This window comes from Leopardus geoffroyi, chromosome B1, assembly GCF_018350155.1.
Source record: "Leopardus geoffroyi isolate Oge1 chromosome B1, O.geoffroyi_Oge1_pat1.0, whole genome shotgun sequence".
Classification (NCBI taxonomy): domain Eukaryota; kingdom Metazoa; phylum Chordata; class Mammalia; order Carnivora; family Felidae; genus Leopardus; species Leopardus geoffroyi.
In genome coordinates this window covers 50,527,689-50,543,805 of record NC_059327.1, presented here as the reverse complement: position 1 = coordinate 50,543,805, position 16,117 = coordinate 50,527,689, and positions in this window count along the sequence as shown.

Sequence of the window (16,117 nt, the reverse complement as noted above, 5' to 3'; positions counted from 1 at the left end):
GGAAGTGACATGAAGGTAGCTGGGGGATGGATGGAAACACGTGGGCAATGACTAATAAAACCCACAGGCTTCTGCAAGGGTCTGAAATGTCTAACTGCCAGTGGGAAATGAGAGTGGAGGAGGGGGTGTGTCACTAACTGTTTCCAGCAGCACTGTGACTGTCTGATAAATCAAGAGTGTCAGTGTGAGTGTCCCTGGTTTATTAAGTTAATACAAGAAAAAAAAAATTTAAGATACAGAAGGGACCAAAGCCAAGTTCACAAGCAACAGCCAACTCAAAGCAGAATAACAAGTTTCTCTTTGAATTGTCCTGGCATCACTATCTTCTCATCTCTGACGGGCATGGTTTGACATTTTTATAGTCCATAATGATTATGAAACCAGAAATGCCAATATCTTCCCATCAAATTTTTTGTAGAGACTGTTATTATTAATTATTGGGTAACACTCTGCAGTTAACAAAACAATTTCTCATAGATGATCCCATTAGTTGTTTTTTTTTTTTATAAATTTTTTGTAACGTTTATTTATTTTTGAGACAGAGAGAGACAGGGCATGAACTGGGGAGGGTCAGAGAGAGAGAGGGAGACACAGAATCTGAAACAGGCTCCAGGCTCTGAGCTGTCAGCACAGAGCCTGACATGGGGCTCAAACTCACGAACCGCGAGATCATGACCCTAGCCGAAGTCAGACGCTTAACCGACTGAGCCACCCAGGCTCCCCGATCCCATTAATTTTTATATAAGATAGGTATTTGTTATTATCACCCTTTACAGTTGAGGAAACTGAGACTCAGGGAAGTTGGGTGACCTGTTCTAATCTTGATGGTGAAAAATTAAAACTATATCCAGGGTGGTCTTTCATAGAGGCAGAATATCAATGTGCCTTTTATTGCATAATTTGTGGCATTTTGGAGGCCTTGAAGAGTCTTAGAGACTTTCTTCAATCTTGCCCTGAAGCTAAGCCTGAAATTCCTACTCATGGGAACATGTCCATTGAGCTAAGACATGATGTCTTCAAAAGATCCCTGCCATAGGGTCCAAGTACTGCCTTGGAAAATGGAAAAGAAATGGGCATCCAATTCTCTGTCAATTATACTTCAGTGTCCATCCATGCTTCCCTGAAATCCAGGGCTGTTTAGCCAAATCTTACATGGAAAACAGCCTGAGATCCAAAGAATGAAAGAGTATATTTAAACCAAAAGGGATGAGGTTAGTTGGGGGTGGTGGGGGGGGGGGGGGGGGGGGAGGGGAGATGCCACAGGATTCCATCTTCTTTCTGATAGAATGGGACAGAAAGGATTAGATAAATGCCTCAAGTAGCCTGGGGGGAAAGGGGAGAGGCTTAAAGCCCAAAGAATGAACTTAAAAAGGAAGTGATTACTAGCCTAGAGTAAAACCCAAAGGAATCTGAGTTAGACTCCTGGATGCTGAGCCTTCCTTAAGACTCCAGGTTCCAATCTTTGGCACAGCTTGCCGAGGACACTGAATCAAACATGCAAAGTTCCCCAGTGTAAACAGCCACAGAGCCCCAGCTCAGAGGATGGGGGGGGGGGGGGGGGGCCCTCGTGGCGCTGTCTTCGGTGCTGAAGTAGCACAGCCTTGTGCCCGAACATGCAGAGACAGCAAAGGGTGATTTCGGGCTGTGCCATGCTCCACTTCTGATTTCTCTTGAGTCATGCTTCCATCAACCCTGGAATTGCTTGTTTCAGAACTGAGACAAAAGCGCCTAAAATGCCCACCTTTACCTTTATTCCCACCACTCCCACAAGCTTCTTGAAGAAACAGAAAAGGGATTTTTGAAGCTCTGAGACATGTACCAAGCAAACTGGAAGGTGTGATCATTTGCCACTAATATCCTAGGAATCCACTTTTTGTGTCCCTTTTGGTCTATCTGTGGTTCCTCCTTACCCTGTCTCAAGTACATGTCTTCCACAATCTGCTTCTCCTCTTCTTGGAAGAGAGTCTGGGAGTAATCTTTTCTAAACTAGAATGAATTTAAGTCATTTGAGAACTTACATGCCATGAAATGAAAGGTTACACCACCATTTAATAAAGGTATTTGGGAGGCAATAAGGAAGGAGGAGATTCCTCCAGACTTCCAACATCACACCCATAAGCAGCCTCCTATTGTCTCTGCGTATAACCAGTCCTCATTATTATTGCCATTACACAATGTGAAAAGTTTTAGTATTATAGGGAAAAAACACATTGAACTTACTATAAACCAAAAATATTTAGTGGAATTTAAGAAACAAAACATAGGGAAAGGGAAGCAAAACTAAGATAAAAACAGAGAGGGAGGCAAACCATAAGAGACTCTTAAATACAGAGAGCAAACTGAGGGTTGCTGGTGGGGTGTTGGGATGGGGGATGGACTAAATGGGCATTAAGGAAGGCACTTGTTGGGATGCGTGCTGGATGTTATATGTAAGTGATTAATCACTAAATTCTATTCCTGAAATAATTCTTAGACCATATGTTAACTAACTTGGATTTAAATAAAAATAGATGATAGATAGATATTTGGTCATTCAGGTGAAATATAAGGATGACCAAGACACAGGCTTTATTATCAAAGCTTCCCCAACACAGTTGAGGGGATGGGTGGCATCATGCAAACTAATAATTTATATATCAAGACATGAGCCAAGTTTAATGGAGGCCCAGAGACCTGTCTAGGGGATCTAAGCAATGATCTAGAAAATAAGTTTATCAGGTTAATAAAAGGGTAAAGAAAAAAAACATGCAGGTTTTATGGTTGGAAGATGTGGGCTCCAGTCCTAATTCTGCCAATTACAGTGTGATCTTATGAAAGTCCTTTAGCTTCTCTTTCTTCACATGCAAAGTGAGAAGAGTAATAATACTAGACTCCCTGAGTTATTTCAGAGATGAATTGACATAATATGAAAACATACTTCCTAAACTGCAAAGTACTATTAAACAAAAGGCTAACCATTTTCTGATTCTTTGAGTGACAATACCTGAGCTTGTGTGTAAGTGCCATGAAGGCAGGGCTGGGTTCTTCTCACTGGTTCCAGTGCCTAGCAAAGCATCATGTTCCCAGAGAGAGTTGTCAAGAACTTTCTTATTCCAAAAGAGCTCTGACTTGGAGAAAGAAAAAGGACAATGTTTGTCCTTAGTGGCCAGTTCTGCCCAAGCCATCCCTGGGGTGAAGAGCTGAGAGGTGCAATAGAAAAAAGACGGCTTTCACAGGAGGAGTTGGCCTAAAACAGTAGCTCCAGATGGAATTTCAGCTGGAAGCATACAGCAGCAGCTGAGCTCAAAGAAATGACTGAGGTTTTCTGGACCTACTCTCTGGCTGGTGGATGAGATGAATCAGAAAGGAATAGAGGACAGGTGGTGGAGGCAGAAGGGAAAGGAGATGGGATGAGGAGAAGCAAAAGAGAGGTCATGATATAGGGTTACATTCTAAATCCTTGGCTTGGGTGGAAATCTTCAACTAATATAACTGCCACTGGATATCGCTGTAGCCTCATGAAGAGATACTTTTTAGAAAGAGCATAACCACAGATTATTAAAGTTGAAAAAGACCTTTAAAATGATCTAATCTAACACCTTCATTTTACAGATAAGATTAGGGCCAAGAGAGGTGAAGTTCAAAGTCAAAACACGAGTTCCTGAGAAAACAGAACTAGGATTCGTGTCTTCTAATTCCCAGGTCAATTTGTTTCTCACTACTCAATAATTGAATTAAGGTGAAGTTTGAGGTGTTGCAACAAATAAATCCAATACTGCAGAGACATGAAGTATAAATAAGAATTTTACCCATCCATGTAGCAGTCACAATGTGAGTGGTATATGGGGTCGGATGGCCCAGAAAATGGATTGATAAGGAGACTTGTATGCCAGAGTATTACTGGGGAGTGCTTTCTGGAACAGGAACTAGCCGAGGGGCTGTTGCAATTGCAATAGAAACTTCAGGGAATATCACAGGAAGCTCTGTAGCTGGGATTCCCTTTACAGTTGTCCAAAATTGAGGCATGGGGGCCAGGCCCTTTGACCACACATTGACCATCACTGGATGGTGGTCTTCCCCTGGAGGAGGGAATAGAACTTAAGGTGGGGCAACTCTCTTTGGCCAACAGCAACTCCTAAAAAGTCCAAATGTGCACCCTCAGCAGCCAATGTTCCCCAAATCAGGGGGAATGAGGGCTTCCAATCTGAAGGGAGAAATTTAGGCAGCTCACCACACAGTAGTTCAGCTTTTGGAATGGGGGCAGCAATCTGACTCTACATGGCCATTCAAGGATCCCATCACTGCTTAGCCATCCCTTAGAAAATTGACATCATCCACATTTCCAAAGCTGGGTCACTATATTGTCTGGGTTCATGTCATGGGAAGGAGAAAGACAGCATGGTGGAGACACACCAATATCTTAAGTAACAGACCTAGAAGTGGCTCAAATTCTGTTGCCAAGGACCCAATCACATAGCTATACCTAATAGCAAGGGAAGCTGGGAATGGTAGTCTTGCCACAAAGCATGTGCCCGGCTACTGTTCCACTTTCAAGAGACAGCTTACTAAGAGGACCCTAAAATTATCTCTTTGTATTTTATTCCTCACTTTGGGGCTGGATAACACATATTCATTGAGCCTTTTCTACCCTATTATTCTTTCTGAAGCCAAATTTATTCCAGAGAGAATCACTGCCTCCAAGGCAGTGGTCAAGCCAAAATGCTCTCCAGATAAGGGCCATTCTCACCTGCCCTCAAAGTGACCAGAAAACTATCAAAGAGACTTTCAGGGACTATCTGTTCTAGAGAAAACCTATGTTCTAGAGTTTCTCCATGCTCAATAAAATCTGGAGGGCACAATGTCTTATAGTTTTTTCCCCTCCTTATGTATGTGATGCAAGATGAGCTACAGAGACTTTCCAGGTTGAAGTTTTAGCTATCTAATAATTTGTGAATAACCTATCTCTCCCCAGATCTGGCTGGTCATAGCAACATCTCTTCTGGCTCAATGCCCAATATGACCTGACCTCACATATTTCATATCAGAACCTTGTAACCTAACTGCTTTTGAAGAAAGAACTGGAATTTCTCAGGATCCAGGGAAGGATAATAGTTCTGATTCTCTGAAGTCCAACAAAGCCTTCCAAAGTTGCAATGCAAAAGCATTTTTTCTTTCTTCCCATTTATAATTCTTTAGCTACACTAAACCCACAGAAATCATCCTTATAGAGCATTCTCTTAGGCCTCCAACCCAGAGAAGGAGGAGCAGAGACCTATACTCAAGGTGCTTCTAATAGTCATGCAGGGAGCATAGCTGGAGTCAGAAACGACCAGGTGTGACCACCCAACTTGCCTGGAACTCCAATCACAAAGGAGGAATGACCAGGCACCAGTGGGATTGATCCTTCTTTAAAAAATGTTCACAGGTCCATAAAGCTTTAGGTAAGTATAGCCTCTGCTCATGAACACATTCCTCTTTGAATATACTTGCTCACCATTGCTTTCTGTAGTCAGTGCTTTGCAGCTTATAAAGCACATTTACATTCATTAACTTAGGGATCTCCAAAAAAGGGTGCAAGCACATACATATGCCAGGGGATAGGCAGAACCATCCATGAACTGTAGGAAAGAAAATATCTGAGCCCCTGTGTTAAATAGCCAAAATTAATTTTTATTAATATCTAATATATGGATTGACATTGATGACTTTTTGTCCCTGTGTCAGAAGTGCAAGTGTAACACACAGGATATGTGTTACCTGGGGAAAGAGTGAGAGCTCCACAACAACATGGAAGGCTTATGTGGGGTTGCAGATTATATTATCTAGTTTTAATTAAACTAACCCCCCCCACCACACACACACACACACACACACACACACACACACACACAAAGTGGATGCTTGGTTCAGAAAGAAATCCTAAATGGAGGGGCACCTGGGTGGCTCAGTAGGTTAAGCATCAGACTTTGGCTTAGGTCATGATCTCATGGTTTGTGGGTTTGAGCCTCATATTGGGCTCTGTGCTGAGAGCTCAGAGCTCGGAGCCTAGAGCCTGCTTCAGATTCTGTGTTTCCCTCTCTCTCTCTGCCCCTCCACTGCTTGTGCTCTCTATTTCTCTCCCTCTCTCTCTCTCTCTCTTTCTCAAAAATAAACATTAAAAAAATTATAAATAAATAAATAAATAGAAATTGCAAATGGAAGTGAATACTTATAACACAAGCAACAAGAATAGGCAGGGCTGACACTTCCACTCCTAGTAAGAGCTCAACCATATAATAGCCATAATACAAGATCAAGACAATTAGGACTTACTCATATCTAGGAAGTTGGCCAAAAATTTTTGAAATTATCATAACTGTTTAAAATATCATTTGACATCCACTACCATCAATAATAAACCTTATCTTTAGTGTATATTATGACTTGAGATATTAGCTAATGGTATAAGTGATGCAATTTACAAATACATAAGCATACATATATTGGGGGTACACACACAAATACATGTTTACTGATGGAAAACATTCTCAAAAAGATTTGGAGACCAATGTCATAACTCATTTGAAAAATTCCTCATGAATCACTTGTGAGTGGTATTCATTTTGCAGTTAAGAAAACTGAAACTCAGAGTGGCAAAAAATGCCCAGAGACCATGAGCTATAAAATTTATGTGGAAGTGGGTGCACCTGGGTGGCTCAGTTGGTTGAGTGTCCGACTCTTGATTTCAGCTCAGGTCATAGTCCCAGGGTCGTGGGATAGAGCCCCACATCGGGCTCCATACTGAGTGTGGAGCCTGCTTAAGATTCTCTCCCTCTCCCTCTGCCCCTCCCCCCTGCTTTCACTCTCTCTTGAAAATAAAATTTAAAACATTTATGTGGAAGTGAAGACTGGCCACCAATGAAACTGACACCCCAAAAGCTGAGTGAGCAATTCAGGGAGACAGCTGTGGAAATTAACAAGCAAACTCCACCCCCATAGCTACTGAGTCCCAGGATCTGCTCTGTTGTATTCCTAACAGAGTATGCCAGGAAAGCCAGCACCACAAAGAATATCTCATTCTATCAGGCTGAATGATGTTGTCCTGAACCCAGGAAGCCTGCAGAAACATCATCTTTTACGAAAAAAGCCAGGCATTTGTCCTAGGATGCTTTAAAGACACTGTCACCATCCCCATCAACAAACACAAATGTTGCCTTAGTGTATATGTCTGGAGTCGGAAGTGAGATCACAGTCCCAGATGATTGAATCTGACTTTACAAGGGGGGCCTGATCTTGGCAAAAGCCAAGGTTTCTCAAAGTCATCCCTTTGGGGGCTGCAATGTTTAAAACAAAATTTCCTCCCGCCACTAAAACTCACTGGGTGGAAATAGCCCTTGGAAGAATGGAAACCCATTTCCCTCTGCAGCAAGCCGGTCTGCCTCCCAAAGCTCAGAAATGTGCTGTGCTCAGCATTTCTGTGCTGATGCAGCATCCATGGTCAAAAAAGGCGGGCGGCTGCAGCAGCCGCAGCAGCAGCAGTTGCTCTAGGGGGTGGAAATCAGATTGCACCATTTCTACCTCATTTGGCAGCAGAAGCACCGAGTCACAGGGAAGATGAGGTTCTAGTCCAGAAGCAGCTGGGCTATGTCACTCTAAAGGTGGTGAGTAAGATGGCTATTCACTGGGGCATTAGGTTTTTGTGCTATTTTCCTAAGTGAAGGTTCTGGGTGTAAGAGGGTGTGTGTGTGTGTGTGTGTGTGTGTGTGTGTGTGTGTGTGCATATGTAATTGTACACATATATGGGCACTCATATTTTCACTGAGCAGCAATACTTGGAAAGCTATAAGTGGAATAAATAGATAGAATGTCGTGTTTTCAGGCTGGAGGGGGTCATAGAAATCATGCGTTCCAAGCCCCTTATTTCACAGAAGAGGATCCTGAGGTCCAAAGAAGTGAAGACTTTTGCCTGAGACTACAGAATTAGTAAGTGGCCAGGTCTAGAACCTAGTGTTCTGATCTCCAGTGCAGGATTCTTCCCATTGCTATACATGGGCATAAGATGACTGCCTCTATGCCAAGTGACCTGTATCCCTGAATCCTGTAACCACAGCATTAGTGTCACTGAGACCCTTCTGGATGTTTCCAGTAAGCATGGGAAGCCATTTCTGACTAACTGCAATCTGGGGCACAGCAGCAAAACAGCAGCACGTGTTTGCCGTAAATTGTTCCAGTCCTAATGGCAACCTCCTCCCTCGAGGTGATTTCTCTGGTCACACAGCAAACAAAGTGTATACAGCACCGGCAAATCCTCCCGGCGGGGTCAAGTGGGCTGTTGATAGGGCTAGACAGTGTGCTTCATCAATAATATCCCCCTTTGCTTGGAACAAATATTTGCTGAGTGCCACCCATATGCCAGACACCATCACATTCTTTACCTCAGTTCATTCTCCTCACAGCTTTGTGAAGCATTATTATCCATCTTGGACAAGTAAAACTGAGGCTGAGGGAGGTTCAAGTATGCAGGCTATTTTGGGTCTTTAAAAGTTCCTCATTCTAAGAATTGTGGTTTTAAAAATAGTTATTTTCTATGATCCTCTTTACCAGAATGACCATTGCCCCTGAAATAGAAGGAAATGTTCTCTCCTTAACGAAAAGCCATTATCTGCAACACTCTGGATCAAATGTGTAGTCAGATCAGGGAAAATGACATTGAACATTTGCAGGTTTTGACTCTAAATTAGGCATTGTATGGGCCTTTTAGGTTTTCTCAGGTTTTTCTCCTATTTTTCTGGATTCTGGTTCAAGTTAAGATTGCACAACACGCCTGAGAACCTTGGCTCTTTAAATACAGCTCTACCCCTAATTGTGTGATCTGGAATAAGTCAGTTTACTTCTCTGAATCTTCTCATTGATAAACTGACAACAAAGACTAGATGATCTCTATCCTCCCTTTGAGCATTGAAATGCTTATGTATGTGTTCATTCATTCACTTACTTAAGTGTTTCTTGAGTTCCCATGACATACCAGATGTAGTGTTGGTGGTGGAAGGAATTTCAGAGATAACCTCCTCCAGCCCCACACTTTTCAAGCCTGCAGAGTTACTCACGCAGGTGTAGTTCTAGTCAAGCTCCATCAAGACATGATCCAGCATGCTTTCTGGGAACCAAGTATGCCCTACTCAAGTCCCCTCCCAGCTGGAAATGATTTGAATTTCCTTTCCCCTTGCTCTCTTCTATAATAACACTTATTGAGTACTTACTCAGTAAAACACAGTGCCAGGCACTTTGCTAAACAGTTTTCATGCACTACATCATTTAATCCAGACAATAATCCTATTCAGTAGATAATATGATTAGCCTCAATTCACAGATGAAGAAACTGGCAACTTGACCAAAATTGCAGTTAGAAAGTAGTGGGGACAGAGGTTCTGTTTGGGATAATGAAAAATGTTTGGAAATAGATAGTGGTAGTGGTTGTGCCACATTATGAATGCACTTAATGTCACTGAATTGCACAATTTAAAATGGTTAAAATGGTAAGTTTTATATTATGTATATTTTACCATGATAATAAATACAGCAGCAGAGAAATTTAACCTAGGTAGAAAGACTCCAAAGTCTTCTACCTCAACCATTCCTTATTTATTCTCACCACAGACAGGACTCAGAAAGGAATGTGTTCCCTCTCTAATGGAGGGCTTAGGTATTTTTTGTTTGTTTGTTTGTTTTTGTTTCTTAAGAAGCCACAAAATAATGCCCACACATTGGGAAAGTTCCTTTCTGCGTTTAAGGTCAACAGTAACCTATTTATGAACAGATTCCCAAGTCTGGAAGAGTCAGAAATCACTTCCATGTTTCTTCTCCCATTTTTCTCCCAGTCTATAAGCTAAACCTCTATCTGCAAACTCAATTCAATTTCAAACACATTTAAATAGCAGGTACCTTCTTTGCACAAGATCCTGGCTTACATGTTTTGGGGAGCAGAGATGAGAAAGATATCATCTCTGCCTCAAAGAGCTTGCAGTCTAGCAAAGGGGGCAAATACAGAAATACAAAGAAGCAAAGTCATTGGATAGAATTGCTGAGCACCTATGCTAGATGTGAAGGCTACAGAGGTGAACAAAACAGTTTCAGTCTGCAGCAAAGATGGCACAGATTCAGTGAGAAGGGCCTTCAGAGGGGAGAGACTATACATTCTGTTGAGATGGAAAGGTATTTGCATGGGGGATTTTTCTCCTCATCCATTAAATAGCCATGAATCTATTCCAGATGTTATTAGAGGGGAAATCTCACCACCTGTCCTTCCTTTTCTTCTCCTCTCATTCTTTCTTTAGGCTTACTCTGTTTTCCTTTTTTTAAACTTTTTCTATTGGACACTTAGATCACTCATCTTTGGTCTTTCTTCTTTACTAATATAAGCATTTTAATACCAAGGTCTCCTTTAAGCACTTCTAATAACTGCAAGACACAAGGTCTTGATATTTTAATTAATTATTTCAAATAATTAATATTTTACAATATGATTTATTCTTGGACTAGTGAGCAATTTAGAAATGTCTTTTGTTCCCAAACACATGGGAAGAAGCAAGTGGATTTTTTTTTTTTTTTTTGGTAATGATATCTCACTAAATTATATTGTAGTCAAATAATACAATCAGTATGACATCATATCATAGTATTTGTTCAGTCTTCATTTGTGGGCTACTACATGATCAAGTTTTGTACATGTCCCATGTACACTCCAAAAAATTGTACTTTTTCTAATTACTGGTAAGGGATTTCCAAGCTTGTCCATTACAGCAAGCTTGATAGTTCAAATCTTCTATATCCTTTCCAACTATTCTTATCAATTACCAAGAGAGCTACATTAAAATCTCTTACTATCATTTCCAATTTGTCTTTTTCTTCCTCAAATTATTTTTTTGCCATTGTATTTTGAAGCTATGTTTCTAGGGGCCTACAAGTTTAAAACTGTTCTTCTACTTAATTCTTCTTCTTACATTGTTTATTATGTGGAGAGCATCTTAATCACCAGTAAAGTCTTTTGTCTTCAAGTCTATTTTATCTGACGTTAATGAACTACACAGTTTTCTTTTAGTTAGTATTTACCTGTTATTTCTTTTCCCATTCTTTCCTTTCAGCCCTTTTGTTAACATGTTTTTATGCATCTCTTTCAAACAGCACATAGCTAGATTTTTATTTCTGGTCCAGTTATATTTATTTCCTTTGAGCTCTGCTATGCCATTAGAAGAATATTCATATATCTTATCTGAAAATTTTAGATACTGACTTCTAGGAGGTTTTCAGGTTTCTTATTGCCAGAAATGAAGGTCTAGGACCACATTATTTAGTAAGATTTCTAAGGGTGCTTCTCACTGTTTCTCCCTTTACAGTGTTAAAAACTGACCCTTTCTCTCACTCAGTCTGTGCTGTTCCATTACATCAAATTTCATCTTGTCCCTCCCAGACATCCCCAAAGAACTTTACATCTACAACTGAAGTCTTTAGTGTCTCCTCTTATTCCTGCTAATAGATTTGTACCAGAAGTGAAATGATGAAGTAGATCTTGTAGATTGGCCCTTACTTGAAAACAGACCTTAACTTTAAGGCTCAGGTCTTCAGAGGAAATAGAGCTATTTAGACCCTTGGAAAATGTGGTTACAATTGGCCTTCTTGGAAATTAATGGTATGCTGTTACCATAAGGCATTGAGGGACTTATCTGGCTTCATTAATAACAAATTATACTAACAGTCTTTCTTTGCCAATAGCTACCTTTTTTTTTAAGTTGAAAAAGAAGGTCTTTAATATTTGTTTAGCCCTTGCTATGATGGGGCACTGTGGTTGTTGTTGTTGTTTTTATGCATTATGTCATTTTATCCTGACAATAACTCTCTGAAGTAGATATAACTATTATCCCTGTAAAAGAGGACCTCCAAAGTATGAGGTTCTGTCAGAGCTGGGCTCAGGCCCAGGGAGAAAGCAAATCAACAGACTCTACAGTTTCCCAACATAGAATTCTACTTCTTCTCATCTGTACCCAGCTCTGGTTTTCTACACAGTTGTATAGCCCTTTTGTCTTTGACTTCTAGCCACTTAGTAGCTGTGTAGCCTTGGGCAAGATGCTTCACTCCCCTGGGCCTCAGTTTCCTTATCTTTTAGCTCTAAGATTCTCATCTCTGACGACTTCACATACAATGGGGTCCAGACTGCCAGTGTACCAGGGGGAGGCAGAGCTGTGTTTCTGTTGGAGCTTCTGAGATCCTCAGGATTCAAAATCTGTCCCCAGAATTCAGAAGGAATTCATGGCTGTATTTCTCCCTGTTTCATAATGTGCTATTTTTACAATGCGTGTTCAGTCAGATTGTGGGTCAACTACAGGATACATCATGAAATATCCTTCCCTAGGCTTCCCTTCTGCTCAGACTGGGGCTGACATGGGTCACACAGCATGTGACACTGCATTTCACCTGCCTGCTTCCCTGACCCCTTTCTCTGGGGTGGAGGAGATGATGAAAGGAGCCCAATCATCTCTGGGCCCATCTTCAAAGAGAAGGCAGAAAGATAGAGCAGTACAGATGTGCTCTCAGTAAACAATAGTCCTATGATGCCAGCATTATCATCATCCCTTGTATTGTATGTAAAACAGCCCAAAGTACATAGGTAGTAGAACTAGTATGTGGTCTCACATCTGTCTTGGCTCTAAAACCCACACTTGTTCTCCCATAGAATCCACACTCTCCAGTAGAAGTCAAAGACCTATGTAAATCGAGCACAATTTCAGAAGTGCCAGGAAAACATCCTCTGTCTTCTCCAAACATCCATCATTCACTGGCTTATGAGTCCCCAAAATGCTATTAATTGATGTTACCACCTTTTAAAAATTCCCCTAAGAGAAGAAACATAGTTAGGTACAGGTTACTCAACTGGGATCTTGTTCTGGAAGCATCAGGAGGGAGCCTCACGAAAGGGGAGAAGAGAACAGAACAAAGAAAGCTTGGAGCTCTGAGTGAGTGGAAAAAATCCCTTCACCCTCCATTTCCCAGTAAGACAAGAATTAGGCTCAGAAAGGAAAAATCACTTGTCTAAGGTCACTACTTGCAGCAAAGGAAGAATTAGAACTCAGGCCTCCCAGACCAGTGCCTTGCTGCATGCTGCAAGGAACTTTCTTGGTAATATTGTGGTTGTTGACATATAATGAGTAAAGAACTTGGGATGAAATGCCCTCTTTTCCTGTCTTAGGGTAGCCCATAATTTAAAAAGTGTATATTAAAGAGAGAAACAATTCCCATTAAAAAAAAAGAAATTCCCGTCGTCCCTTTTATTCCCTCCTAACTTGTCTATCACTTGCTTCAGTCCACTGTTTTCCTTTGTATTGTATCAGCTCAGAGTATCTGATCATGCACCAAAAACAGGGAACATCTCTGCCAAGCAAGAGTCCTGCTTATCAGCCCTGCCTTGGGGGAGACAGGGAACCTGAGATCACCCAGAACAAAATGGAAGTATATTCACCTTGGTTTACCATCCTCCATCCCAAGAATTTCCTTTAGGGAACTCTGCCCTTAAAAGAGCCCCTAAGTCCTTCTCCATTTTCCAACTCCCCTCCCCCACCTCATCCCAGGTGATGAAACACTGTGACTGGTTAAGATGCTGTTTAAATGCAGAATGTTATTATCACCATATATCATCCAGATCAGCTTTCTAGGTCGTACTAAGATGTCAGAATGATGCAAGCCAACATTTTTATTATTTAGGATACAGTATACTAAGTTTATGTTGATTACTCTAAGTATCATCTTTGAAAGATAACTAGCATTAAAGTGTTGATAATGTTCCACTTTTGCAATCATATTTGCATAGTGTACAACAGAGTTTAGCAGGAAAAATTATCTTAAGTGGTGTTTCTCATCTGCTCTGTCAGTCTCACACTGCTTGCTTTAACTTGGTACATGAGGTAGGACAAACGCTTATGATTTTTTTTTATATCAGCTTTACATTATATAATGTTATTCTTGTTCGTTCTGGGAAGCCTGCAGCATGGAGTTGTAATGGAAAAAGCAGAATCTTTGGGGCCGGTCATAACTGAATTCCAATTCCAGCTTATGCACTTGAGAAAGTCATTTAACCGCTCGGGGAAGCAGCCACCTCTTCTGTAAAATGGAGTTAGCAAGGCTGTGAGATTGTAGATAATATATGAAAAACACCTAGACAGCACTGTGCCTGGCACGCAGCTGACTGGCATACAGCAGCCCCCTTTGTTTCACATACAGTGGTTTTAAATGCCTGTTTACCGGCAGTTTGAAATTAAAGATTGAAAGTAAGCTGACATTCCCTGCACTCTACTTCTGGCTGACGATTCTTTGGCCTTCCAGCAGAGTTATATATGCAGATAATCTGTTTGGTGCTGCTCAACACAGAAGGGACACTGATTTTATTTTATGAACAATAGTTGAATGTCTCCGGAGTGTCGGCTACTGGGAAATAAATATTGTAGATTTCATTTATTCATTCATTCATTACAAACAAGCTATCCTCCAAACGACCCCCTCATTCTTCCTTTTTCCCCTGTACTTTTTTTTTACACTCCCCCAGGTCCTACTACAGTCTTTTGCCCAATTGGATGCTATTTTTCATTTTCATCTTGTCACCACCTAATGTCCAAATTTATTTAAATCATCCTCAGACACAATCCTACAAGATATGAATCACGTTTGGGATTTTTTTTTCCCTCTGACTTGTCAGCTGTCTCATTTATGATTGACAAGATTTCCATTTCAGTTAATTTCTACTAATTCTGCTTCAAATCTGTATATCTAATGAACACACCAATCGGCACCTCATTATCAGTCAGGACCATTTTTTTCCAGTGTAATGCACTGACTTCATAATTTACAGTACAAGGTAGCTGCCATTAAGTGAAACTCAAAGAAAGCCTTGTCCAGTTTGCATGAAAACAGTATCTGGCATGTGAGTACAAACATCATATCCTCTCTAGGCTCTCATCCTTTATACATATGAACACTGTTTGCATGCTCCCGTCAGGCTGTTAAACCCAAACAAGGCTTTTCTCTTTGTAAAGGTATGTTGAATTGTATATCTCTGCATAAGGACGAAAAGAAAAACAGTTTGCACACACACACACACACACACAAACAGTCCAAGTTCTCCAATGCAAACACAATCTGACACAGGCTAAAAATTGCCTGAAGCACTGGCGAGTTATAGATCTTCTCCCTGGGGCAGATAATTCATTAGGAAATAGCCTCATGCCCTATGTAGCAATTGAACAAAAATATTTACTTGTGGTAATATCAGATGATAAGGGTAACAGGGTTTCTTTCTGAGCAAGGGGGAGGGAGAGCCATGCAGTAAATGCCCATCATAAGCATTGCAAATGAATCATTAGTCGTCATCCTGCAATCTAGGTCAGGATGGAGCTAAAGGGAAGGGCTTTTAAATCGGCTACAGGGCTCAGGTTGGATCTGCTTATGTGAAGGCACAAGAGACAGCTACATTGTGGTGAGGCATTTTAAGGGGGATAGAAAAATGCTTTCACCTGATATATGGCCTTTTCCTGACCCAAAGAGTAATCAAGAACAAAGAGGGTTGTACTTTCAGATGAATGACATTTACACACACACACACACACACACACACACACACACGCACACACACACACACACACACACACACACACACACAACTTCTCTCTAAGCCTTCTGTGTTCAACTTTTCAGGCCCTGAAAAGTGTCTGCCAGATAGATTTTAAAAGGGAGAGCATATCTTTCAGACTCAGGAACATGTGGATTTTGTTTTAAACGATAGAATCCTACATTATTTGTGTCGAGAAGGGCTTTACAAGTCATGTACTCCAACCACCTCATGTTGAATGAGAGGATGTGAGACAAGGAGGAAAGTGACTTACTTGCCCAAGGTCATACAAGTCACCTTCATCATACAACTGTTTCATTTTCTTTTGTTTTCTTTTAGAGATTCACTTTTGTACAATATGAATAATTGATTAAATAATGCAGAAACAAAACAAATTGACTTGGTAACTGCCACCTGATAAACTAGATATGGGTCAGATACTCTTGCCACGTGCCTCATCCTTCCCCCAAAATGATTATGAAAGGGTGCTGTTTGCCAGACCTCTGTTTT